We start from the raw sequence: 27,998 nt of genomic DNA, 5'->3' as shown, positions 1-27,998 counted from the left end.
ACTATCCTCTGCATTATCTACTTCCAGAGGGAAATGAGGAAGAGAAAGTGTGGTGGAAGCATAAACTTCTGGAAGTCCCCACAATTCTTCTGCTTAAAACCTATTGACAAAACTCAACACATCTTCTATTCTTTCATAGCTGTAGTTTAACCTGTCAGAGTTGTTAGTTTTTTATCTTTTTTGTAATTGTCTTTTGCACTCTTTGTTTTTCCACTTAAAAGTAAGCTGACATTGAAAATTGTATTACATTTAAATGCACAGATCTACCTAACACAGTATTTAGAATATAAGATTTAAAAATCTTGGTGCATAAATATGCGGCTATTTTTCCATTCATTTATGGATTCTACAAGTATGATTTGAGTATCTACTCTACAGAGAAAATACTAGGAGCCATATGTTAGTGAGCAAGACATGCTTTTTCCTCACAGAGCTTATGCATTAAAGGATGGAAACAAGAAATAAACCAAAGAGCAAATATATGTCACATGATGAGGTTATAGATAAGGTAAGGAAAATGGAGAATGCCAAAGCATGGAGGTTCATTTGTAAAAAAGTTTTCAGAGAGGTTCTCATTGAAAAAGTGGTGTTTGAATAAAGATTGCCTGAAGGAAGAGAGACCATGAACCATACAGACATCCTAGGGAAGATCTCTGTGTAGCAAGAACAGCAAGTACAAAGATCCTGAGGAAGACTCTTTTTGAATGAAAGCTACAATAAAGAGCTGGTGCATTGGAGTAGAATGAATCAGATGGAAAGTGTTTAAAACAAGGTCAGAGACATAACAGGGGTCCTGTTCTTATAGATTTGTGGTCCAGAGTAAAAGCATATCACTTTAGAATGAGAGGAGAAAATATTAGTGTTTGAACAGAGGAGGAAGGTGAATTATGAGGCTACTGTAGTAAAAAAGGTGAGAGATGATGTGACTTGAACCAGGGTGATGGCAGTGGAGGGGACAGTACGGCCAGATTCTGGATATATTTTGAAAGACAGCCCAGAAACATCATCACAGGACTGGAAACACACAGTGATTGCAAGGAGTCAATGATGGCTCCCATAATTTAAGCCCAATAATGTAGTCATTAATATAGATCACCAAATATTTCTGATTGTTCTCAAACTAATGGATTTTCTTTCCTCTTCTTGATACATAGGAGATATGTATTCCATACCCTTTGCATTTGGGTATAGACTCATGCATTTATTTTTCCACTGAAATATGAATAGAAGGGATATGTGATCTTTTTGGGTGGTACTTTGAATTGCCAGTATTTAATTCATCAAATATTCTTTATCTGCCTGCCAAAACAGGCAATGTCACAGATATTGGTTATTCCATCGGCATGGATTCTGAAGGAAAAAATAGGACAGGTCCTTAGCCTATTTCAAAGTTGATGTAGCACGAAAGAGAAAAATGAACTTTGTTGTTCCAGTTCACTGAAATTCTGGAGGCTCTTTGTTACTGTGGCATAAACTAGATCATGTGTGACTAATAGGTAGAAATGAGCGTCTGGAAGGATGGGATCATATTTTACTAAGATTGAAATGACCAAGGTAGGAAGAACAATTAGAATTTTAGTTGGGCACATTGAATTGAATTGAAGGCCATCCGAAATTTAATTCTAAATGTTGCATAGGCAATTGAATGTAAGTCTGTACAGTTCAAGAAAGAGGTCTTGGCTGGAAATAAAAGCTTAGAGTCCAGGAGAATTGAGTATTTGAAACGAGATTGTATGAGATGAATAAACGATCACGTGTAAACAAATAAGAATAGAGATTTTAAGACGAACCCTGAAGTATGTCAATATTTTAAAGCTGGAGAGAGAAGGGGGAAAAATGAAGACTGAAAAAGAATTGCCAGTAATGTAGAGTGGATGGTATCTCTTTAGTTTAGAAAAAAATGTTAAAATGGAGGAAATTATCAAGTATGCTAACTGCAGCTGAGAATTTAAATATGATTGAATTTCAAAATTTACCATTGAATTTAGCCGTGCGGAGATCATTAGACTCTCCTTCCAAGATGGTGCCTTAATTGTTGTATCCTCTAGAGGGGAAAATCTTTGCATCCTTATGTATGTAGCAGAAAGAGCAGAAGAGAGTAAACCCACTCCTGCAAGCTGTTTTTGTGACAAGATTATTAATTCATGAGCGAGAGCCTTCATGACCTAAACACTCCCAAAAAGCCGTGTCCTCCAACATTGTTTCTTTGGGGATTAAGTTTCCAATACATGAGTTTTGGGGGTTATAGTCAAACCATAGCAGTCATCATATTTGCATGGTTTATTCCCCCTAATCTAGGTTTGGCTGTTAAGTACAGATGCAGGGTTGATAGAGAGATGAATGAAGTCAGAGTTGTCGTATTATTATGTATTATGAAGAACAAAGGGGTCAGGGAAGAGCATATGCAAGACATTGATAGAATCTGGCCTGTCTCAGTTGGAAAGAGAGGCCTTGAAGCTTTCACAGCCATAATAATCAGTGGGATCAAAGGGCTGTTAGTCCAAGATGGGTGATTGAATTGTTTGAAGCATGTTATTAGAGAGAGTGGAGAAAAAAATGTAGTAGTTGATAGTCTGACAGTTGCAGGTGATATGCTAACTATTGCTTTCGACAGTTCTCATCCTTATTCTTAATACTATTGATAATGACAAGGCAGAGAGTTTTGGTGATAGTATAACATCACTACAGACCTGCTCTTCAATCACAAATCCCTGCTAAAGAGAGAAGTATTACAAGTGTTAAATATATAATGCTTACTCAATCCTTGTATTTAAACGTGTTTATGGCCTATTTGCCTTCACAATTCCTCAATTCAATTCTCATTTTGTGAAAGTGATCGCTGTTGGTAACAAAAACAGAGAGCCCTAGGGGAAGAAAATAATCTTTTTCATGCCTATTTAATTCTAAGCTCTATGTGTTTTTAAGAGGAATAAACCAATACACACAAAACAGCTATATAAATTAATGAGCCCTGCTGATTATGGTCTAAATACTTACAACTAAATGCATATATTTTTATACATAAAAATTCAGAAATAATTACACCCACAGACCCTTAAAAATGAATTGCTAAAATCCCAACATAGATATAATTTCCTTTGACTCTTATCATTTAAAGTATAAAATATTTTCATATTTAAGCAAATGTATATGCATACTTTCTTTAAAGAAAACATTCCAAAAGAAGATAAATCTGGTATGGTTAGCACTTTTGCATTTAATGAGGACATGGAGCACAAACTGAAATAAAAAGCTGAGTGAAATATGAGAGAATAAATTTACTCAATATAGACAATTAAGTTTTCTGTTTTCTTTCATGATAAATAATTTAAGTGAACTTGTCAATGAAAACTATGTTAATACAGTGGAAAGAATGAAATGGACCTGGGATACAATTGTGTATTCAACCATGTTTTTTACGGTACAATTCCCTATGCCTTAATTTTCTCATTTATAAAACAAGGATCTCTCTCTCTTTTCTCTCACTCTCTCTCTTATGAAAGGGCTTAATATTTTATGGAAAACATAGCTTTAGGTATAATTGTATTTAACATTAAATAAGGTTTCAATAAGGGATTAAAAATATCCAGTATTTAACTTACTCCATTTTGACTGTTGATCGTTAAACCACCCTTATTGTACTAAAAATCTCATTTGCCTAAAGTTTCAATATTTATAGTCTCAAGAAAGAGTATACTACTAAAATATAACATGTATGTAGAAAAGTACTATAAAGATACTAGATTAATTTTCTCGTGATCAAATACTCATGTAATTAGCAATTAGAGTATCCATAATCTATTCTCTTCAACATGCACTCAATGCAACATGTTAGAATAACCGCTATAATGACAAAGATTAATGTGTTTTTTACATTTACATAAATATACTCATGCAAACTATATGCAAACTTATATGTCTGGCTTTTCTGCCTCAACATTTTGTTTGTGAGTTTTATTCATGTTGTTGCATATAATTTAATTCTTTTTGCTTTTGATTCACATTATTTAATTGACTACATACGGTATTATTTATCCTTTCTGATGTTAATGAACTTTTGGGGGGTTTCAAAAGGTTAGGTATTACACATAGTGAGGTCTGAACATTCTTGTGTTTGTTTATATATACACACACACACAAGACTTTTGAACAGTTGACCTTTCAACAAAACGAGTGTGAGCTGCACAGGTCTACTTATACCCAGATTTTCTTCTGCCTCTGCCACCCCTGAGACAGCAAGACAAGGCCCTCCTCCTCCTCCTCCTGAGTCTACTCAATGTCAAGATAAGAAGGATAAAGATCTTTATGATGATCCACTTCCACTTAATAGTAAATATATTTTCTCTACTTTATGATTTTCTTAGTAAAATTTTATTTTCAAATAATATATATAACATGCAAAACATGTGCGAATTGACTATGCTATCAATAAGGTTATATATATATATATATAAAATATGTATATTGTTTTCAGTATGCAAATGTCCTTTTTCTTATATCCTACCTATCTGCCATAAATAGCCATCGAAACAGGTCGGGCGCGATGTCTCAAGCCTGTAATCCCAGCACTTTGGAAGGCCGAGACGGGCAGATCACGAGGTCAGGAGATCAAGATCATCCTGGCTAAGACGGTGAAACTCCGTCTCTACTAAAAATACAAAAAAATTAGCCGGGCGTGGTGGCACCTGTAGTCCCAGCTATCTCACCACTGCACTCCTGCCTGGGCGACAGAGCGAGACTCCATCAAGAAAATTTAAAAAAAAGAAAGAAAGCGATCGAAACAATATCCACTCCCACCACTAGCACATGTATTTGAGGTGTGCAATTATTTTAGAAAGAGTACACTGAGGACGAATGATGTTGTATATCTTTATAGGCTTGATGGTTATTCAAGCAGCTGCTTTTTAAAGCCTCTTCCAAATTTTGCTTACTTTTACTATATTTATCTGTTTTGATTGATTATTGATTTTATGAATTTTTTATAAGTTTGAGATAAAAATATTTTGTTAGCTGTATGTATCAATACTTTTCTCTCAATCTGTGATTAGAATTTTACTCTCTGAATTGTGTCTTTCAATGAACAGATATTATAATTTTTAAGATACACCATTTTTTTTTCCTTAGGGGTAGTAGATGTTAATGTGAGATTTAAGATGATATGAGCCTCTTCCAATGTCATGAGGTATTTTCCTTTGTTTTACTATAAAAGTTTTATTATTTTATCCTTCATGTTTCTATCTTTTTTCACCATATATTTTATTCATATTCATGCAACTGTTCTTTTTTTTTTTTTTTTTTTTTTTTTTGAGGCGGAGTCTCACTCTGTCGCCCAGGCTGGAGTGCAGTGGCCGGATCTCAGCTCACTGGAAGCTCCGCCTCCCGGGTTCCCGCCATTCTCCTGCCTCAGCCTCCCGAGTAGCTGGGACTACAGGCGCCGCCACCACGCCCGGCTAATTTTTTGTATTTTTAGTAGAGTCGGGGTTTCACCCTGTTGGCCAGGATGGTCTCGATCTCCTGACCTCGTGGTCCGCCCGCCTCGGCCTCCCAAAGTGCAGGGATTACAGGCTTGAGCCACCGCGCCCGGCCACAACTGTTCTTTTAATCATGCCCTTCCATGAAAGGTCAAGTTGAACCACTGCTATTTCTAGTCTACCCCACCCACCCGGCCCACCCTTCTTCTTATAAACAAGAACACAGGCAGGCCCTGGGGAAGGGCTGAGACAAATAGAGCACAGCTGCTGCTATGGAGAAGGGGGAAATTGACTGTTGTGTCAGGTCACCACTAGTCGTATTTATCTCAGTCAACCATAAGCATCATGTGTCTGTTTAATCTAGAGGCAGCTCAGAGGCCTGGGGAGGGGCAATGCAGGGCAGACAGGGCTTGGCACACAAAAGGGAGGTCTAAATTTCCAAAAAGATCTTTAGCAGAAAACAAATAGAACACAAACATCAGTAGATTTATTTACAGAGTACAGCTCATTAAGTCTCCTCTAGCCCAGGGAATTATAGTCTAGCTTTGCCCCTTCCCTCACTTCATTCAGATTGGGAAGGTATGGGAAATAAACAATTCATTTGGCACCTCATTACCGAGTATGGTTCTCTCTGGGTATAGGTGTTTTGTTCTAAGTGTGACTCTCTTGAAGATAGTGTGTAGTTAGAATTGGCTTTGTGGCTCTGTAGGAGTCTGTGTCTTTTCATAGGAAAATTCAGACCTTTATTGACATGACAGAAATGTTTGTTCTTAGCTCTATCACCGTATTTTATGTTATTTCTGTTTTTTTAATATTTTACTGTGTATTTTTTCCTAGTGATTATATTCTAATGTTTTAATCACCTCCCATTCGTCCCTTTGCTAAAAGAGGCATTATGACCTGAGACTTATGGGGATCTCCAAGCACTTGACACTCAGCAATGGACTGATGAGATTGACAAAAATGTATTAGTCAGATATATTCACAGCATAGGGAGGAGGACATGCCATGCAGTTTCTCACGGAGATTTTACCTGGAAACAGAAGGAAAACCGCGGAGCTGTGAGAAATAGGCTTAGTAATATCAAGAGGGTAATTGTCCACTGATCCCATAGGAGAATGTGATTGGCTTGTTTTACATGTGTTGTGGGCTGGCGGGGAACTGAAATCTGCTACTCAAGGATTAGCAGGAACTGTGCCTGGTTCCCTTGATAAGGAAAGTTGTTTAGCCTTTCTACAGGCTCTTTCTAAGGGAGCAAGGTGGGGAGGGATCTTGCAGTTATGACATTTGACCTCCCCACTCCCAGATTTTTCCAGAGGTCAAGGTAGCACATAATAGTGGGCCTTAGTTTTACGGCTTCCACCGCAATGATCCAATTGGAACAATTTTGGTTGTTGTTTATATGGAAACTTAATTGATTTAAACCTTTATTGAAGAAATACTTATCTGCTATATAGCCTTGTCACATGTTTCATAAATCAGTTAGAATTATATGTAGACATAAATTTCTGGAATTAACTCTTTTATATTACTACATTTGTCAATTCATATGCTAATCCATAAAGTCTTAATTATTGCTTCAAAATAGGTATGGATGTCTCACTAAATATAGATACCCAGTTTGTCCAGCGCCATTTTTGAAATGACTATACATTCTCCTTTTAATTATTCCTTTAAATTTGTCCAAAATCATTTGACCATATATGTCTATTTTACCATGTCTATTTCTAGACTTCCTATTCTGTCTCATAGTTCTAATTGTTTTTCCTTCTGTTATAACTATGCTTTCTTGATTACTATAGTTTATTCTCATAATAGGCAGTATAGGCGAGCAAACTGTTTTCTTCCTTTTCAAAGTTATTTGACTCTTCCATCTACTTTGAATTTCCAAATAGATTTTAAGTTTTCTTGTCATTAAAACAATTTCTAGAACATCTTTGTATTGCATTGGTTATATAAGGCAATTCTAGATGACTGATGTCTTAGCAACACAGCCTTTCAATTTATAAGCATAGTATAGCCTCTCTTTATTTGGCATTTCCTTGAGTATTCTCCACAGCATTTTGCAGAGAAATGCCATATAGTTTATTCACTTAATTGCTAAATATTATTGTCTCTGTTATAAATGAATCTTTTTCTCTAAACATATTTATTGCTATTATATAGAAATATAATTGATTTTATGTTGACTTCATATTCTGCAACTTTTCTAAATTCAACAATTAAATTCAATAACAGTTTTGTAGATTCCTTAGGAATTTCTATATTAATATTTATCCCATATGAAAAAGCACATATTTTTTCTGATCTGTATTTTTTTTTCTTGCCACATGTCACTGTGTAGATCTTCTATTGGTGAGGATAGAAATTATGACTTTATTCCATATCTTAGGGAAGAATCATTCAATTTTTTACCAATAAATATGATATTAGCTATAAATGCCTTTTATTATATTGAGGGAGTTTGTTTCTAATCCTAGGTTACTGAGAAAGATTTTTGTTTTATCATTACATGATATTGAATTTCATCATTTTGTGTGTGTGTAATAGACAATATACTATTTTTAATCTTTTGTGTTACTGCATCTGTAAATTAAATTGCTTGATTCTTTAAAATATTGGGCCTATCGTAAAATATTGGAATAAACCTAGCTCATGAGTTATTTTATATATATATATTTTTAAAAGTATATTTCATAATGAACTACACATGTTTCATAATAAACTACATCCATAGACCTTCTATGCAAAATTCAGGAACACAAAAAAGAAAGAGAAGGAAACTATGAATGGATTTGAATTATGTGGATTTGCATATCTGATATTTTTAAACTTCCTGGAACCTCTCATTTGGCTGATATGAGAAAACCACCACTCTTCACTGAGTGATTTTGTCAAGGTCTAATGTGAGGTACCATTCTCCAAAGATGATGTCTGTCTTTATCAATGTCTATCTTGCCTCTTATGTTTGACTTTAGGCAGTAGGTGAATTCTTAGCATATTCCAACTGAGTCCAGGCACCTGCTAGAGTAGTTTATATGCCCTCCAAAATTGTAGTCATGGTGAAAGTGCAATGGCGGGAACTAAGAAAATATGTGAAAGTGGATCTCGAGGATATTGAGTCAAAAAGGATACATTATTAGGCCAGATAAGAAAAATTTTATTGGTTGAAAACACTCCTTCCCGGATAGGCTTAACGTAATTCAAGGATATCGAAACTGGTTGTGCTATGCTAGTAGGATGGTCTTTTGCTGCTTTTTTTTTTTTTTTTTTTTTTTTTTTGAGACGGAGTCTGGCTCTGTCGCCCAGGCTGGAGTGCAGTGGCCGGATCTCAGCTCACTGCAAGCCCCGCCTCCCGGGTTCATGCCACTCTCCTGCCTCAGCCTCCCGAGTAGCTGGGAGTACAGGCTTTGCTGCTTTATCTCATTAAAGTATATGGTGGTGCCAGAACTGACTTTTATGGAGTATTGAGAAAAGAATTCAAAGACATAGGTGAGAACAGATAAAACAGATTACAATCTAAGGAATCCTCTACCTGATTGCTTCCTGGAAGTGACCACAGGACATTTACTACCTTAAGGCAATAAGGGATTCATTGATAAGAATTCATAAGACAAAGTTTCTGGCACCTTTAAGAAACTCTGATGACTATCTTCTGTATGTTCTTATTGGCAATAGAGATACTCCATTGAAACTGCACACCCCAATGTCACATAGGATTATGGAGTTCCAAAACAGCCAAAGCTAGGTAGTGATTTGAATAAAAAAAGGCAAGACAGAAGTAAGTACCAATGCAGGCAGCAATGCTAGAGAAGCAATCATGGTATCTTGATCTGCATGGGTCTGAAATTTTTGCTAATAGATAATAATGTTTCCAGGGATAAGATAAATTGAGTAGTTTGAGTATTATGTTACTTGAAATTACTGTGTTGTAACCAGGAGCAATTGAAGTCTGGTGAGCCAAAGGCTAAAATCAGCTGCCACATTGGAAGAATTATAATTTCTTGCCTGGTTTCCAGATCTATGTTCTCATAATTAGAACTCATGAATTAAAGGGGAGTCCAACAGCTTTCCAGAAAAAAAAAGACTTTTCTTACGGATTATGCATATATGAGCAATATTCCCCAAATTCTTCTCCGTATGTATTTGTTATTTTCACAAATATCCATGTAATAGAGAAAAGAGAACACCTGGATTTCTTGAGGGCTATTGAATACAGGGTCTGAGCGGGCATTGAAACCAGATATGCACAATACCCTCCCCATTGGAATGAAATCTTATGGAGACAAGATGATAATGAAGTTTTGGCCCACGTTTGTCTCATAATTGGCCCAATATTATTACCTGACCCTCAGTGTATAATTATAATAGCTATACATAGAAACTGACAGAGTCCTCACTATGGGATCGGGTTCAATGTATGTACATTTCTGTTTTTCACGTTAGCTTTCACCATAGAGAAGCATTCAACAACAAGGTAGCTAAGACAACTTGTAATGGGGATATCATTCAACCAGTTTCTTTAGTGACCTGAGGGGCTTGCACAGTGGAATCTTTATCAGAATGGTATTGGCTCAGGAAATTGTAGTCTGGGAAACCTTATTTTATCAGAATATCACTAGAATTCAAAACTCAGGTAGTATGTTGAAACGCACTGAAGTTATCTTATTGAAATCATCATTAGTCAGAATGTAAAAGCCAACACTTTGAAGTCTGAGTTCTAATAATTCCTGAAATCGTATTATAATTGAGATAGAGTAGTTAACTTTGTAAATAAATATTAATTCATTAATTGGTTTTTTGAGGATATAAATAATGTATGATCTTGGGATAAACTTAGTATCTTCCTGAAAGTATTTCTAAACCACATTGCCTTCTGAGTAAGATATTTTATTTGGTTAACTGCAACAGGTTCAACGCCTTTGTTACCCTATTATCAGATTGTGAGACATGGTCTTATGTGGTTTATTTTTTAAGTGATCCCAAGAAACAGAAGCAGGAAACTGGGTGGCATGAAATGAGGAAGGAGCTAAGATAATTAATAACTACATAATAGAGTTGCTCTTTGCTATGGACAATTGGGACTTGAATCCGGTGAAGAGCCACTCAGAAGCTGTGTGGAAGAAACTTTGCAATTGACAACTACAGAGATTTTTCCAACCATTCCTGTTTTCAATTGTTTAAAGACAGCTGTATACAGCATCTAACCGCATGTTTGCACATGAGTCAAATTGGGTGAACAAGTGGATCCACAAGTCCTGAGCAGAGATACAAAGTTTTACTGAGGTGGCAACATTTTTCCCTTATACCCATGTGCAATTAATTGTAGCAGCAACATTGTGGAGCAAGAGGACATATGATAAGACACCATAGGCATCCTGCTCTGTAGTGTGTCTTTTGCACCGTTCAGATCCCCTTCTGCCTTACATAGAGTCCTATCCATCACAGAACCACAAAATCTATGCAAGACTTAACACAGGAGAGATAGTATAACAAGATACAGTTCTTTATGCTACAGCAGGTCAAAGTTAATCATTGGTTTTTATCATTTTCCTCTACCACCATCCAATCTTGATTTTCCCAGCACTCAGTGAGCACTTGAACACATCTAGGTTTCTTGACTTATAGAGTACCTCTGACCTTACCCCAAAGGGATCGGGAGTCATTGCTCTATTCTTTTTAAGTCTGCGGTTGCAGTACTTATCTGTTTATAATAATAATTAGGCATGGAAACATCAAGAGATTAATCTTCTGGGTTCCATGTGTTCTCTTGGTTGCTACTATTTTTGGGTTACCTTAGCTCTTTGGGTTAGTTACTCCATCCATATCTTAGCGCATATCATTGGTTGTTAGTCCACTGACACATCACGTAGCTCCAGTGGCTACACGACAGTCATAGCTGCAGGTTCAGTGAAACTCAAACTGTACCCTTGTGAAAATGGCCTTTTCTAGGAACAAATGCTTTCAATGTAGCCTCCAATACCAGTGCAGGATGCATACATTAAGAATTGGGGGAAGGGCCGGGCGCGGTGGCTCAAGCCTGTAATCCCAGCATTTTGGGAGGCCGAGACGGGCGGATCACGAGGTCAGCAGATCGAGACCATCCTGGCTAACACGGTGAAACCCCGTCTCTACTAAAAAAAAATACAAAAAACTAGCCGCGTGAGGTGGCGGGCGCCTGTAGTCCCAGCTACTCGGGAGGCTGAGGCAGGAGAATGGCGTGAACCCGGGAGGCGGAGCTTGCAGTGAGCTGAGATCTGGCCACTGCACTCCAGCCTGGGAGACAGAGCAAGACTCCGTCTCAAAAAAAAAAAAAAAAAAAAAAAAAAAAAAAAAAAAAATTGGGGGAAGGATGATGATGTGAAGTTTCTACCTGTTGCTGCTTGTTTGACCCATGTACTCTAATTTTTTGGACACAGTTCCATGTATAGACTGTTGGTATAATGTAAATATTACATCAAAGTGAACAGCCCCTCAAATTTTTAGGGATATAGCAAGTGAATGCTTCAGTTTATTTTAAATAGACATTTCTCAAAAGAAGACATTCATACAGCCAACAGACACATGAAAAAATGCTCATCATCACTGGCCATCAGAGAAATGCAAATCAAAACCACAATGAGATACCATCTCACACCAGTTAGAATGGCGATCATTCAAAAGTCAGGAAACAACAGGTGCTGGAGAGGATGTGGAGAAATAGGAACACTTTTACACTGTTGGTGGGATTGTAAACTAGTTCAACCATTATGGAAAACAGTATGGCGATTCCTCAAGGATCTAGAACTAGATGTACCATATGACCCAGCCATCCCATTACTGGGTATATACCCAAAGGATTATAAATTATGCTGCTGTAAGGACACATGCACACGTATGTTTATTGCAGCACTATTCACAATAGCAAAGACTTGGAATCAACCCAAATGTCCATCAGTGACAGATTGGATTAAGAAAATGTGGCACATATACACCATGGAATACTATGCAGCCATAAAAAAGGATGAGTTTGTGTCCTTTGTAGGGACATGGATGCAGCTGGAAACCATCATTCTTAGCAAACTATCACAAGAACAGAAAACCAAACACCGCATGTTCTCACTCGTAGGTGGGAACTGAACAATGAGATCACTTGGACTCGGGAAGGGGAACATCACACACCGGGGCCTATCATGGGGAGGGGGGAGGGGGGAGGGATTGCATTGGGAGTTATACCTGATGTAAATGACGAGTTGATGGGTGCAGCACACCAACATGGCACAAGTATACATATGTAGCAAACCTGCACGTTGTGCACATGTACCCTACAACTTGAAGTTTAATAATAATAAATAAATTTTAAAAAAAAAATAGAATATGACAATGTTCTATTAATTTAGCTACTTTCAGCGATGTAGTATATGATAAGACAAATGGTCTCTATGGCCAGGTATGCATACTTGTACCTTCTCTGACAGTAAATGGTCTCTTGCACAGCAGCTAATTCACTTAAAATTCATGTTTTAGTATTGGGCATCCTATAAGCCTTCGGAAGGTTGCACAAACGGACACACTGGAAGCAAGGTAGACATAATGTCAAGAGTAGGTATCAATTCTGATAAGAAGAAAAGTACTGACCCTTCAAAGTGTTTGGCTGCAATTTGTTATATAAAATAATGAAGACTGCTGGAATATAGAGCTTTCAGCAACGACAGTAGATGCCTTAGCTTTAGTAAGAAGACTATCTTTAGGGTCAGTGTTTTGGGACCAGATTGAGAAACATGGCATTAGAGGGTTTATTTACCTCTTATTCTGAATTGATAATTATCGGTAAGTGAGACATCCCATTCATAAGTAATCCCATCACATTTATGTGTTTATGAGGGTTAAGTAGTTCATGTACATTAAACTTTGTTTGCACATACAGGAAATGAGACATTTGCCATTTCAAGTAAAAAAGTCAAATGTAAGTGAGTTTTTCCTAAAAAAGCAAAGGAATCTGTTATGAAGTGTACATTTTTAGGGTATAAATTTTTTCTCATTTACTTGAACTAAAGAATTGAGTGAGAGTTTTATCTGAAAATGTAGAAATAAGTCTATTACCTTTTTTTAGTATGTTTCAAAGAATCAGGACACAAGGTACAATTACAGAAAAGGTTTTTCTTACTTCGGACATTTAGAGACCATCAACTTCTAGGATATACAAAAATGTCAAGGGGCAACTGAACAAAGCAAACTAAAATAAATTATTGAGAAGTATGTCTATGGGCAGGTGGTGTAAGGAAAAAATTGGTTCCAAATAGGAAAGGAAATGAAAAATCTTTTGCACTAAATCATGCCCTTCATATCAAATAAAATACCTTGATATGTTGACAAAGGATGACTGATGAGTTCTACTAGGGTCACTATCTAAGACTGTCAATCAGCTAATACTCATCAACTATCAGTAAAATTGGAGTTTCTGCACTCTATTGACCCTTTTCCAAATATAGCGGTTTGTTCGTATCATTGATGTTTCCGTGATAGCAAATTTGCTAAGCCTGAGAAACATGAGAAAAATTATAGATTGTATTTATGTCTCCTCTTCTAGTCTCAAAATCAATCTTCAGTTTTGGGATTCTTATTTTTACAGTGCTTTTAACCAGAATAACGAATGTATATTTTCACATATTTGAGCTTTACACTAAGAAATGCAGGGATTCCAATTGAATGCCTACTATGTATTAGATAATGTGCTAGGCTTCAGTGAACAGCGTAAAGGTGCCACACTCTGGAGTTGTAACATAGAATATGTGACCAGTGCCAGAAGTCAGACTAAAAATTATATATATATATATATATATATATATATATATAGAGAGAGAGAGAGAGAGAGAGAGAGAGAGAGAGAGAGAGAGAGAGTAAAGAATATCTGGAGTTGTTGATATGACAAAGTTACGATTTTAGATCATTAAGTCAGGGTAGGCCTTATTTGCAAGATCATATATGAGTAAATGTTGGAAGTGTTGGAAGGAGTTATGAGATTACCTATGCACAGGCAGAAGAAATAGCTTATAAAAAAGATTCTGAGGCAGAATCATGTCTGACATACTTGAGCAACAACAAGGAAGGCAAGAGATCAAAGGAGAGAATAGGAGGACCTGAGTGAAGGTATAATAATGGGGTGCTAATGTAAAAAAAAGTTCAGTGGATAAATTTGTTTTGAGGGATCTGCTAGTTTATGTTCTCAAAGATTTATAATTTTGTTATTAGAGACTTAAGAATTCCTGCAGTAAGAAATGCATTCGACATTTTAAAACACGATTTTTACCCAAAGTTGCCTGACCCAATTCTGGGCATTTTTCTCTCCCTATATTACCTTACGAATGTTCCCTGTCTTTCTCTGGCTCTCCATACTCCCCTCCGCCCCCACATCTCACTGTTCTCTAAAGAGAGTCTGGCCTCAGTCTTATTTCTAAGTCGTTCTGGGTGATGAAGAGGTGAAATGTGTAGAGAGAAGTGACACACCAGAAGTAAAGAAGGAAACCAGAAGGAATTGACTTGAGATATCTTCAGCACCTCAGCCTCTCCTTGAATTTTTGTCTAGTGCAGTAGATGTTGAGAGAGTCTACATCATTCATAGAAAGTTTTCTTGCTCATAGGAGGCTCACTATTCCTTGTGAATGAAGGAGAAACTCCCACAGATCTTTGTGAACTTGCAGGTTAACTTCATTCTCACTCGACCAAAGTGTCTTAGAGCAGCTAATGCTCATGTGAGTTTTGAAGGCTCTCAAAAAATAAGGTAGAAAATAAAATATGGAAAATATTTTAAGAACAAAGGAAAGCGTATGTTTGCATTGGGGCTCTGAAGGCTTTTATTATTATTATTTATATTCTGTTAGAAAAGTAAGACATTATTGTAGCAATATTTACACCAATGCAAATTGTTTGTCTACTATTAAATGATGCAATCTCAAGCCATTACCATATGGGGATAGATAACAAGATGAGGAATGGGATTAACTATAGGAGGAATAACAGGGGCATCACGAGGCTGATCAAAACCCCGTAAGTAAGGGGATGTTGAAATTTTTGGAACATTCACGGGAAGGGGTCATAAGGGAAACTAGCCTGTGCCTGCCTGCAGGCATAGTTAGGAGTTTCTCCAAGATCATAGCCAGCTGGAGAAGTGGCATCCAAGCCGAGTTGCTGGAATGTATTTCAACACTCAAAATACTAATATTAGTTCATAAATTGCAAGCTCTTTTGTCCAGATAAGGCAAAGGATCCCACAAAAGAGGATAATGTGAAATCAGTTTTATCAGACATTTCCAATTGTGGCTATGCCATTACAAACACATAGGTGCCTTAAAATATATTTTTTATGTTCAGGAATAAGTATATGCATTTATTTAGGCTTTTATGAGTTTTTTTTTTTAAGCTCTCCAGGTGATTCTTTTATTCATCAAGTGACGAAAACTATGGGGCTAGAGAGGAACATCAGGACCCTATACGATAAGACGTTTGGAACTCAGAGATTTTGAACAAAAGCTCTCGAGAAGCCTTGAAGAGCTGCGATGGATGCATCATTCTTATTCCCTTGTGAAGTTTAGATTTTAGTCTATGTTCAAGGGTAGTCAGGAGACATAATGAATGTTGTAAGTTAGGCTTCTCTAGCAGTGGAAATGCAGAAAAGGAAGAAATGTGAGAGGTAACTAGCAGCCAGTATAGATTTACCCAGGAACCCCAGAGCTTGGCAATATGGTTAGTAAGCAATCCTTAATTCAGAGTATATAGCAATAGTTGCTGCACATGTAATTATTAAGAAAATGTCCTAAAATCTTACAGTTCATTGAAAAAAATTTCATAGTTTTTCTCAAATTTTACAGTAATCTGATTTTTTTATATTACCAAGTTGTCACACTTAAAGAAATATTTATGAAAAAATAAATCAGTCATGCTAAAGGAAAGTGAAAAAAGAGGAAAATATTTTCTTCCATCTATAAAAAGCATGGCAAAATTGTATAAAGGGAAATCAAAGACTGAAAATGTAAAATGTATAGTAAAATCATATCATAGAGTTGTGTGAAAAGAAGGTTAATTAAATAATTATTCTACCTTCTGGATTTGGCAGAAGAAACATTACTTTTTTCTTTTTGTATTTGCCAACTTTTTAAGTATTGTATGTGTGATTGCTTTCATCTTTCTAAATAAGCATCTACTTTTATAACTAATTTTATTTATTCATCTTTCTGAAAAAAGAGCTTCTAAAAATGGTGTAAGTCTGGGCCTAGCAAGACTGGGATATATCCCTACTTGGCGGGGAGACTCCACGGGGCAGACTGACTGGTGATATATGGAAGCATGAGTCAAATTTCATCAGTTTGGTGATCCAAAATGATGATTCAGCTGGTAATACATGTGTCTATTTAGACACTCGGTGGCCAATTTCAAACTAATTCAAATAAAGTTAGTTAAACACACAAATCCTAGAAAGACAAAGAGAGTAGGCAAAGCCTGTTGGATAATTGCAACACAGTCTGCTAAAAGTTTCAATACGTAATTTGCTTTGTTCTGGTCATGGCTTTACCCACAGACCCTGACATGTCCTGACATTCCAGACTCTTCCAAAAGGTCGATCTAAGAGTAATTCAACCAAAGTCTTGTCTTTTAAATCTGTATTTTGCCAGAGGAAACCCAAAGGGTAATTTTTAGAAGTACTAACAATATATAATTTTTAAAAAAAAACATTAAAGGCTATGAGAAGCATTCTATACCTCTGGAGATTTTTTTCTGACTCTTTTCTTTTTCATAAATTTAAAGAAAGAAACTCTTCTCCACTACTACATTAATAGATGCAAATACTCAATTTACTTAACTCACTTTTAATTTTCTCTTCTTTTGGTAATTTATTCATTGTATGAGAAACCTAATCACTGAAAGCATTAGGCATGAAAGTTGGTTGTCTTAAGTTCCGCATATTATGAATAAGGCATAGCAGGGCTGTTAATGGCTATAGCTAGGAATAGCCATTTTGAAATTAACTAATTAAAGATTTCATTTGCACTTCTCTAGAAATGAGTGTTTCCACTTTAGGTAATTATATATCTCTGACTTGGAAATTAATGTGGAAAAACTAGATGGTTAACCCAAATTTGAACAATTAAACTTATCTACATATGAGATAGAAATGATAATATAACAGATATAATCAGAAATGGTTATGAATTGAAAATGATCATACTGAATGTTTCTGTACTCAACCAGATATAAGCTATTTCCCTATAATGCTGTTATGCCATGTAATAGTAAATAGTAGTAGTAGTAAAGAGTAATAGTGCATGGTTAGCTAAATTGTTATCAAAAAACAAAGTTAGCATCAAATGTTTAATCTCTAAAATCTTAAAAGATTTTAGAAATTCAAGAATATAAGTCTCATAGACCTTGTAAGTTTCTTCTTTTTTTAGATAAATAGGCAGTTACTGAGATTTGACTTTGTGCTTAGACGATCAGATGGTCATTTTAGCTGGAAGAAATTTGTGAATGATGATGTTTAAGAATCATATCTGAATGAGGTGCTGAAAGTCTGGAGTATATCATATTATACTATAGTTATTATATGTTAAGAAAGAGGAATGATACAAGGGCACAGTTTTTACCCCAATAATGTTATTTTTAAGTCTGTTTCATCTTATATTAAGAGTTTTATCAATTTTTATTTCTATGTTCTTAGCAGTATTACCTATTAGTAAAATATATTTGGAATGTATTTTTTATTAGAAAACCATTTTTGATTTTCTATTGTAACTTTAATTATATGTATATTAAATATTTGAATTTACATAAAACATGTTATATACATGCTTTCTTTTCATCCAAACTTTCCAATAGATTTTTCTCCTCCTCCTCCTCCTCCTTCTCCTCCTCCTTCTTCTTTTTCTCCTTCTTTGTTGCTTTCAATTCTATCGATGGCATTTTCTTTACTCTTTTTCCTTTCTTCTCTCTACTGGTTCCAATAATATAATAACATAAATAATAGTATTAATAATAGATAACAGGGGAACAGAGCACTATTCTAAGAGACTTTATAGGTTAGATAATTTCATTATTAGAATAACTCTGTAATGTAAGCACTTTTGATATCTTACCCTTATTTTGTGATGAGAAAACAAGCACAGTTTACAGGGCTAAGCTATCCCTACAAAGAAGGCGGCTCTATTCCTGCCATAACAAACTTTAAGAACACCTCAAAAGGATCAAACTACACTCTGAGTAGTGTAACTGCCTGCCCACCCTCCCTGCAAAAAGACCATATCACGCTTTCAAAAAAGAAAAGAAAATGTAACTATTAAGCGACATACTATTAACAATATCCATCCCCTGGTCAAACATTAGTAGATATAAAAATAACCCAAATAATTTGACCTATGACCAGAAAAAAAGAAATTAGTCAATAGAAAAAAAGATTTAACAATGATAGAGATGACCAGATGGCTGACAAAGAATTGAAGAATCCTGCCTTAAATATATTGAAGTGTTCAAAGAATATTGTTTTAGAGGTTTCAGCGTACGGCACACATTCGCCATGCTTTTGGCTGGCCTAGATTCCAGTGTTGTACCTGTTACTATGAAGACCTGTGAAATGCATTTTCAGCCCCTCTTCTAGATGCCACATATTATTCTAAGTTAAAAGGGAGCTGACACATAGAGCCCATGTGTCTGGGTACCTGATTCTCCTGAATTAAGGTCTAATCAATCATGTCTGTCTTGGTGGTTTAGAATGCCTTTAAGTAAATACTGTCTGTTTTCTAGGGTCTTCACTGGTACAGTTGTCTTGAATTACTATATCTACCCTTCCTGAAAGTAGAGAGCTAGCTTTGTATTTTAATAGACATATTTGATTTTAGAAGGCTGAAAGTTACTAATTTAACCACCCACAGCCGCCAAATAAAAGGAACTTAGAATGCTTTAAACCTACTAATCCCTTCCATTCAGTATTTTATTTTTATTACCTTGCTTTTTCACTCCATAAGTGGATGTCAACAATTCTCTGTATTTGCTTATACAATTATTAATAAGCACAAGTAATTTAGCTGCCATTCTTCCTAGCATCTTACTCCTCACTTCTGAGTTTAATTTTTTATTCTTACATACTTATCTTTATTAAATTAAAGAATAACAGAAAACAGTAAAAGTGCACAAGTATAATATTTTTGCATACATAGCTTAATGCTGTTTTTATATGTTTGCAGCCATATGTCATTCACTCCGAAAGCATATAGAACATTTCTATATTTCATATGGTGTCTTACAACTTTTTAAAATCTATCCTTCAGAAGTATCTACTATTCCTACTTTTCTCATCATTGATTGATCCAATAGTCCATATTGGTTAATGGCATTGATCAATTCATCTGTGTACCTACTCCAGATATTTTTGCCTGCTTATTCTATCATCTCCAAAAATTTTCAGCTATGAATATAGATTTGTCTGTTTCTCTTGTTAGTTCTATAATTTTTGTCGTATATATTTTAAGATATATTTTTAAATACTTATTTAGTATAGTTATATCCTTCTGTTTACTTGACTACTTATTATTATGATTGTATTTAATTTTTTTCTGAATGGTTTAAAGATTCTTCTGTTTGTTTTGGTTTCAGGAATTGACTATGGTGTTTTAGCAGTTTTTTCCTCCTTTTCTTAGGTTTTATTGTTTCATTTTGCCTGATCTTTATCCTGCTTTTTTTGCTGAGCTTCTGAAACATGTGGGTAGATAGCCTTAATGATTTTTAAAAATCTTAATAATTGTGTTCAATACTGATTCTGCTCTGTTTTGTTCTCTCTCCTTTATTTGAGACTTAAGTCCATGTTTATTCAACCTTATTGTGTTTTATGTTTTAATTATTATTTATTCACTGTTTGGATAATTTTTATCTTGAAGTTTACTAGCCCAGTCTTCTGCTGTGTCCAATTTACTATTGAATGCAACCAATTAGTTGAGAAGTAAAGTTGTTAATCCTTTTAAATCAATAGAGAACCTCAACAGTAAAGTTCAACAAACAGAAGAAAGAACAGCTACAATCAAAGTTATACTAATAGAGATAATGCAAACTGAAGAACAGAGAGAAAAAAAATGAAGAAAAATAGAACCCCAGGAAAATTTGGGATACTATTAAGTTCACCAATATATGCATAAGGAAAGGACCAGCAGGAGAAGAGAGAAAGGAGAAGAAATATTTTTCAAAGAAATAATGGCTGAAGACTTCCCTACTTTTTTAAAAAAACCAATAATCTACCCATTCAGAAAATTCAACAAACTACAAGACCCAAAGAGATTCACAAATAGGCCCATGATGGTAAAAATATTGAAAGTCAAAGACCAGGACAAAATCTGAAATGCAGCAAGAAAACAATAACTTGTTTCTTACAAGTAAACCTCAATAAGATTAACAACCGATTTTTCAGTAGAAACATTGAAGGTAAGAAAACTGTGGGATAACTTATTTTTATTGCTCATTTAAAAATAACTATTAACCAAGAAACCTATGTAGTTATTTTTTGAAAGTGAACGTAAAATAAGGACTTTTCAAGATGAAAAAAACTGATTATATGTGTTGCTAATAAACCCGCCTTACAAAAAATACTAACAGATGTTAAACAGGCTGAAAGCAAGAGATAATAACTCAAATCCACATTTGAATAAAAGCATTGGTTAATAAAATGTAATTACATAATTGTAAAAGACAGTTCAATTCATTTTTCTCCTTGCTTTTCTCAATTTATTTCAAAAGAAATTAAATAAAATTATATGTATATGATTTCTCATTGGGTCTGTAGAAATATAACATATGTGCAACATGTTTGCAAATGACAGAACAAAAGAGGTAGTTAAAATGAACAAAGCTGTATTTTACTAAGGAAATGACAAGATATAAAAATGTATTTTTAAATGTGAGAGTGAAACACTGATAAATGTTAAACATAAAATAATAGATGGAAGAGGATAAAAAGAATAGAGATCTATAATTATAATGTTTTCATACATCAATGGAACTGACTAATATAATATGAAGTTTATTTTGATAAATTAACATGGTATAAATTAATATAAGTTAATATGATAAATTAATAATTAAGATGTAATTTAATTAATATAATTAATAAATATTGTAAATATAATTAATATAGTGAAAAATAAAGATATTAAAATCTGCATTAGAAAATATTTGTTTTATGTAACAAAAAATAGTAAAGGAAGAACAGTGGAAGGTAAATTATGTAGAAAGTAAAAAGTAGAATATCAGATATAAATACAGCTATATCAATAACACTAAATTTTTAACCTGTATCAGTAATAATATTACTGATGAACAAAATAAATAATTCCACAAAAAGATAAAAATTGTCAGGCTGGATTTTCTAAAACCCAAGCAATTCAACTATATACTGTCTATAGGAGACACAATGAGAGTCAAAGAAACAAATACACGAATGTGAAAGATACATTATTTAAAATGTAAGCATAAGAAAGCTGGAGTAGCTATAGTAATCATTAAAAGTAGACGTGGTATGAGCTGAGTTATGTCCCACACCATGCTCCACCCAAAAAAATCACATTTTGAAGCCCTAAACCTGTCATTTTACAATTACCGTATTTGGAGCTAAGCCTTTAGAAAGATGGTTAAGTTAAAAGGAGCCCTTTTGGATGGTGCTAATTTAAGCTGACTGGTGTCCTTATGAAAAGATGAAATTGTAAACACAGAGAAACACCAGGGATGTGTGTGATCAGGAAACACCATGTGAGTACATTTCAAGAAAGTGACCAACTCCAAGCCAAGAAAAGAGCCCTTAAAAGACACTAAAATTGCTAAGACCTTAATTTTGGACTCGTAGCTTCCATAACTGTGAGAAAATAAATGTATATTTTTACAGCCTCTTATTTTGTGGTATTTTTTTAGAGCATCCCTAGAAAATGAAAGCAAGGCTTTAAAACAGAAGTATTATTAAGGATAAAGAGGGATATTATATACAGCTAAAATGGTCAGCAAATCTGGAAGACATAACAATTACAAACATGCACGCACCTAACGAGAGATTACCAAAGTACATGAAACAAAAACTGACGAAGGGGAAAAGAGACAATTCAACAATAATCGTTGGAGACTTTCATACCCACCTTTCAATAATGAATGGAAAAACTAGAACGTTTAAAAATGAAATGGAAGACTTGAACAGTACTATAAACCAGCTAGACCTAACAGACACCTATGAAACTCCCCACCCCAAAACAGGCTGTACATTATTTTTAAGTGCACATTCTCCAAGATAGACCATGTGTTAGATTACAAAACAAACCGGTAAATTTAAGAGGATAGAAATAGTTAAAAGAATGTCTTCTGACCACAGTGGAATTAAATTAGAAATGATGTTTTTGTTTGTTTTCCCAAAGTCTGATGTGTTGGCAGGAATGTAGGGGAATGACATAAATAAAGCTTCACAATCAGGAATATTAATGTTTCCAACCACATGCATCAGTAACAAAAAAGTTGCTTTTGAGAGTTTACTTTAGCAAACACCCAATGCAGGTGATTTTTTTCTATAATACAGAAAAAATAAAAGTATCTTAATTTGCTAAATTTAGGGGACTGCAGAAATATACTGATTTTTACCCATTGGATAGAAATCCTACAAAGCAGCTAATGAATGCACTTTATATAAACATATCAACACAAATCCTACAACAATGTTGAGGGAAAATGGCAATTTGCAGAAGAATATGTACAACATCATACCATTTTCATTATTTCAAGAGATTTGTGTTTTTTATGTATATATACACACACACACATATATACACACACACATATATATATATACACACACACACCCCATTATTAAGTTAAAATCATGGATGGCAATGATGGGCACAAAATTTTGCTGGAAAAGTATGGAGATTGTGTTAGCTATATCAGAGATATGGAAAAAAGAGACAACAAATTATATACATATATATATATATAAATAAAATATATATTTTCCAAAATATTAAATTTAGGCCTAGGAAGCTAACAGTCTACTTTATAATTTCCTGTTTTTAATATGTTGGAAATGTTTCCTTACAAATGGAGAAGAAAGGATTTTCAGTTGGAAGGACATTTAAATATTAAATTGGTTTGACATTTCCCAATTTTCTTGAAGAGGTAAATCTGATTTTAAAAGAATGCTAAGAGATTATGATATAATAAAATGTGCTTTCATATAGAATTTTTAGACATTTTAGCAATTATAGAAAACATACTATCTTTGATTAATCGAAATCCAGAACACTTAGTAATTCAAATGTAAATTTTTTTCAAAACTGAAATATCTTTTAGTCTAAAACTTTTATTACATCTTGAGATTTCAGTAGCCTATTAAAAAGGTTAATGAAAAGACACGCTTTTCTATTTATCACTTAATTAATTTTAAGGTGCTTTAATTTTCAGTTGTTACAATGTGAGCATCATATCAAATATACAATGTATTTTTTACTAGTACTGGATTAGAATAAAATGATAATAGATAATGTTGACAACTGATACTTGTGCCAGTGCATAAGCCGTTCTTTGTCCTGTTACTGATAATTTATTAATAATTAGAATTACAGAATATGAAGTGATGCAGTTCCCTATTTGTAAAAGACATTTTGCTAAATTATTTTTTATACTTAAAAAGCTATGGTAAATGTAGTCATATCTCCAAAGTCCTATGTTAAGTGCATGTAGGTAATGGCAACATGGTATGTTAAATAAATGTGTGAAGGGATGAAAAGATGCCATTTATCAAACAAAAAAGTCAGACATATTTGTTTATACACATGAAAAGAAAAACACGAATACCTTTGACTGTATAAAAGTTAAACAAACTGAAATTTAAGCTACAGAATGAGGGTAAATATTTTCAACACATAAAAACTGTAATCTAGATCACACATAGAGAACACACTTATATGATCTAAAATGTTGTAATGTAAAAAAGGAAACCTGGCCAGGCGCAGTGGCTCATGCCTTGAATCCCAGCACTTTGGGAGGCTGAGGTGGGTGGATTGCTGTAGGTCAGGACTTCAAGACCAGTCTGGTTAACATGGTGAAACCCCGTCTCTACTAAAAATATAAAAATCAGCTGGGTGTGGTTGTGTGCACCTGTAATCCCAGCTACTTGGGAGGCTGAGGCAGGAGAATCGCTTGAACCTGAGAGGTGGAGGTTGCAGCAAGCCGAGATGCACTCCAGCCTGGGCGACAGAGCAAGACTCTGTCTGAAAGAAAAAAGAAAAATAAAAAAGAAAAAAAGAAAACCCAACAGAAAAACATGTGCAAAGGATGTGAAGACATTTAGTAAAAACAGTAACAAACAATACAACAGTTAAAAAACACTCAATGTCCAATAAATATTCATAAAGTTTATATCTCTATAGATGAGAAAAATGCCAATTCACAGCCGTGTGGATAGCCATATGCTGCGTTTCTAACACATGAGACTTCTCTTCTGAAATAAAAAGACAAAATACAGTTACAAAGACTCTCTGATTAGACCTGAGGCTGGTTCCTCTCAGCCTTCTTCTCCACTAGGCCTCAACTTGACCTGTGGCAACTGTAGGCTGTTCGTACAAATAATTTAGCTCCCACTCTCCCATTAAAAAGCATGAACAATTTTCTAACAGCTCAGTACCCCATCCCTAGGATGACGACTGCAACTTCTGTAAGTTCCTGCCTCAGAAATCTCAAGGCTGCTAGAGGAATTTGCTATTTTGTTCCATCGACATCTAGAGAAAGGGCCCCAATCTCCTGCCCTCTGTGGAGGGTAGTAACCTAATTTCACATAGGCCCAGTTAACAAACCCAGCTGGGTTTCACTAGCACTCATACCCTGTTCTTGATTTTTATAAATATCTGCTTCCCTGGCTCTGCTAAGGCCTCCACAGATCCTGCTTCCCATGCTCTCTTACCTTAGAAGTACCCAATTCCCTCTGCACACATAGAAGTTGAATTCAGTTCAAAAGCATCTTCTTCCCTATTGCAACAGTTTATTACTGATTAACATCTGCCCTTACCACTTTAGTGTCCAGTTTTGTTTATCTTTGATAACGGTGAAGGGAGTTTTATGTTGTCTTGATGTTTAAACTTGACCTTTTCAGCCTCTTGCCTCCTGGAATGTGACAAAATGCTTGAAGAAACTGGAGCCATGCTGGATCCACAAGGATGAAAGTCACTTGCTAAGGATAGCATTGAAGGAAGAAAGAAATAGCCTAGACCTTTGATAATGTCCTCAATGAATGACCTCTGAGGAGTAATTGGACTGGCTACTTTTAGATTATGTGTTGCATCATAATAATAATAATAACCCTTTATTCAAGCAACTCATTACAGCTAAATTTCTATATTTACAATGAAAAACAAAGTTACCTAATATGCTTTGTTCTAATCATGCAACTTAATTATTACATGATGTTGAAAAAATTTCTATAAAAGTGAGGGAATTGGAACGTGTTACTTAATAGTGTCCCCTCAGTTCTGAAATTCTACTAACCCTACAAATATTCTGACTCTAAAGACTTTTGAACTGTTCAGGGCAATATTAGAGATTATACTGATAAATAAAGACTCCTAGTAACTCGCCTGTGTCTTTCAAGAACCTTGCAAAGTTTGTGATATTTTTCAAGTAGACACTTCATCTGCTGATATCTACCTATAATGTCAGAGCCATTAGAAATCTAACTATGCGTTTAACTTAATAGTTTCGTATTTATCATTCCCATTACCTGTTGACTTCCTTAACTTCCATTGAGTGTGACAATCTGTTAGAAATCTCACAATTAGTTTTGTATATGCTGTATTTGCTAAGTTTACTTCAAGGCATTTACACCTGGAGACAGACTCTCTGAAATAGACATAGACAGGACATTTCCTATAGTTCATATGCATAGTCAAACAAAACTAGGTTTTGGAGCCAAGATAGATAGATAGATAGATAGATAGATAGATAGATAGATAGATAGACAGATAGATAGATAGATTTTTTTTGACGGAGTCTCACTCTGTCTTCCAGGCTGGGGTACAATGGTGCAATCTTGGCTCATTGGAACCTCTGCTGTTCAGGTTCAAGCAATTCTCCTGTCTCAGCCTCCTGAGTAGCTGGGACTACAGGTGCACATCACCACACCTGGCTAGTTTTTGTCTTTTTAGTAGAGACAGGGTTTCACCATATTGGTCAGGCTGGTCTCGAACCCCTGACTTCAAGTCATCCACCTGACTGAGCCTCCCAAAGTTCTAGGATTATAGACACGAACCACCGTGCCCGGCTGAATATATTTTTAAAATATTAACTAATGCATGTATATGCTTATTTTTGTCTTAGAGACTCCTTTTTTATTGTCTCAGCACTTATTCCCACTTTGATACTCTAAAGAAAATTTAGATGAGTCCAGCTTTGTAATGAATGTTTGAGAAAAGGCTTGTGAAAGAGCTGGAGATACATCAAGGTCGGAAATAGAGACACACCCAAAATATATGAGAGGAAGAAATGCAGAGGACTTGAAGCAAGGGGACATGTGGTGCAATTTAGAAAGAAGAGAGCCAGAAAAGACATGTAGATTTCTAGTGGCTTGGCAATTTAAAAATGATAGAACATTTCCTTGTGTGGAATTCAAAATGGAATAACAACACTAATCCCTAAAATAAAGAAAGAACTTGAAAAAAAATGTTCCATGATTGCCATTTTACACTAGTCATTTATTGACAATGTGAAAATCAAATTATTTCAAATTGATATTTATTTTATGTATGGTCTTCCTTTACTGATGGCATAAACACATACTTCCTTGATGATATTTGTAGAAGCATTTCATGACACTCCACAGACAGCTCAGTGGAAGGAGGCCCAGAGAAGGAAAAGTGGGGACTTGAATCATGGAATGCACAGCCAGGACTGCACAGCCCAGGAACTTGAACCCAGAATTGCCTGATTCTAATGTCCACTTTTCTACACTCTTCAATTCTTTCGCTATCAACGTAATTGCAACATCATAATTTTATGGTACAGGCAAGCTTGGAAATATGAGATACATGTAGTGCTCTTTTCAGGAAAGAACAAATGGGAAAAGCAGATGTTGAAGTTTCCAACCTGAAACCAGATGGAAGAAAAGTCAGAGTGAAGGAATGTGAAAGGTTTCAGCAAATGAAGACGGGGATAAAAATCAACCCATGACCCCAAACCCGAAGAATTTTGGCCAAGAATTCTGTGTATCTGTCTGTTTGTTTGTTTGGAATGCAGTGGCACCATCTTGGCTCACTGCAACCTCTGCTTTCCGGGTTCTAGTGATTCTCATACCTCAGCCTCCCTAAGCAGCTGGGATTACAGGCATCCGCCACCACACCTGGCTAATTTTTGTATTATTAGTAGAGATGGGGTTTTGCCATGTTGGTCAGGCTGGTCTCGAACTCCTGACCGCAGGCGATTTGTCCAACTCAGCCTCCCAAAGTGCTGTGATTACTGGAATGAGCCACCACGCCCAGCCAAGAATTATTTTCCACA

The sequence above is a fragment of the Chlorocebus sabaeus genome, chromosome 10, assembly GCF_047675955.1.
Source record: "Chlorocebus sabaeus isolate Y175 chromosome 10, mChlSab1.0.hap1, whole genome shotgun sequence".
NCBI classification, from domain to species: domain Eukaryota; kingdom Metazoa; phylum Chordata; class Mammalia; order Primates; family Cercopithecidae; genus Chlorocebus; species Chlorocebus sabaeus.
The sequence above is the reverse complement of the archived record's forward strand: the minus strand, read 5'-3'. Positions refer to the sequence as shown.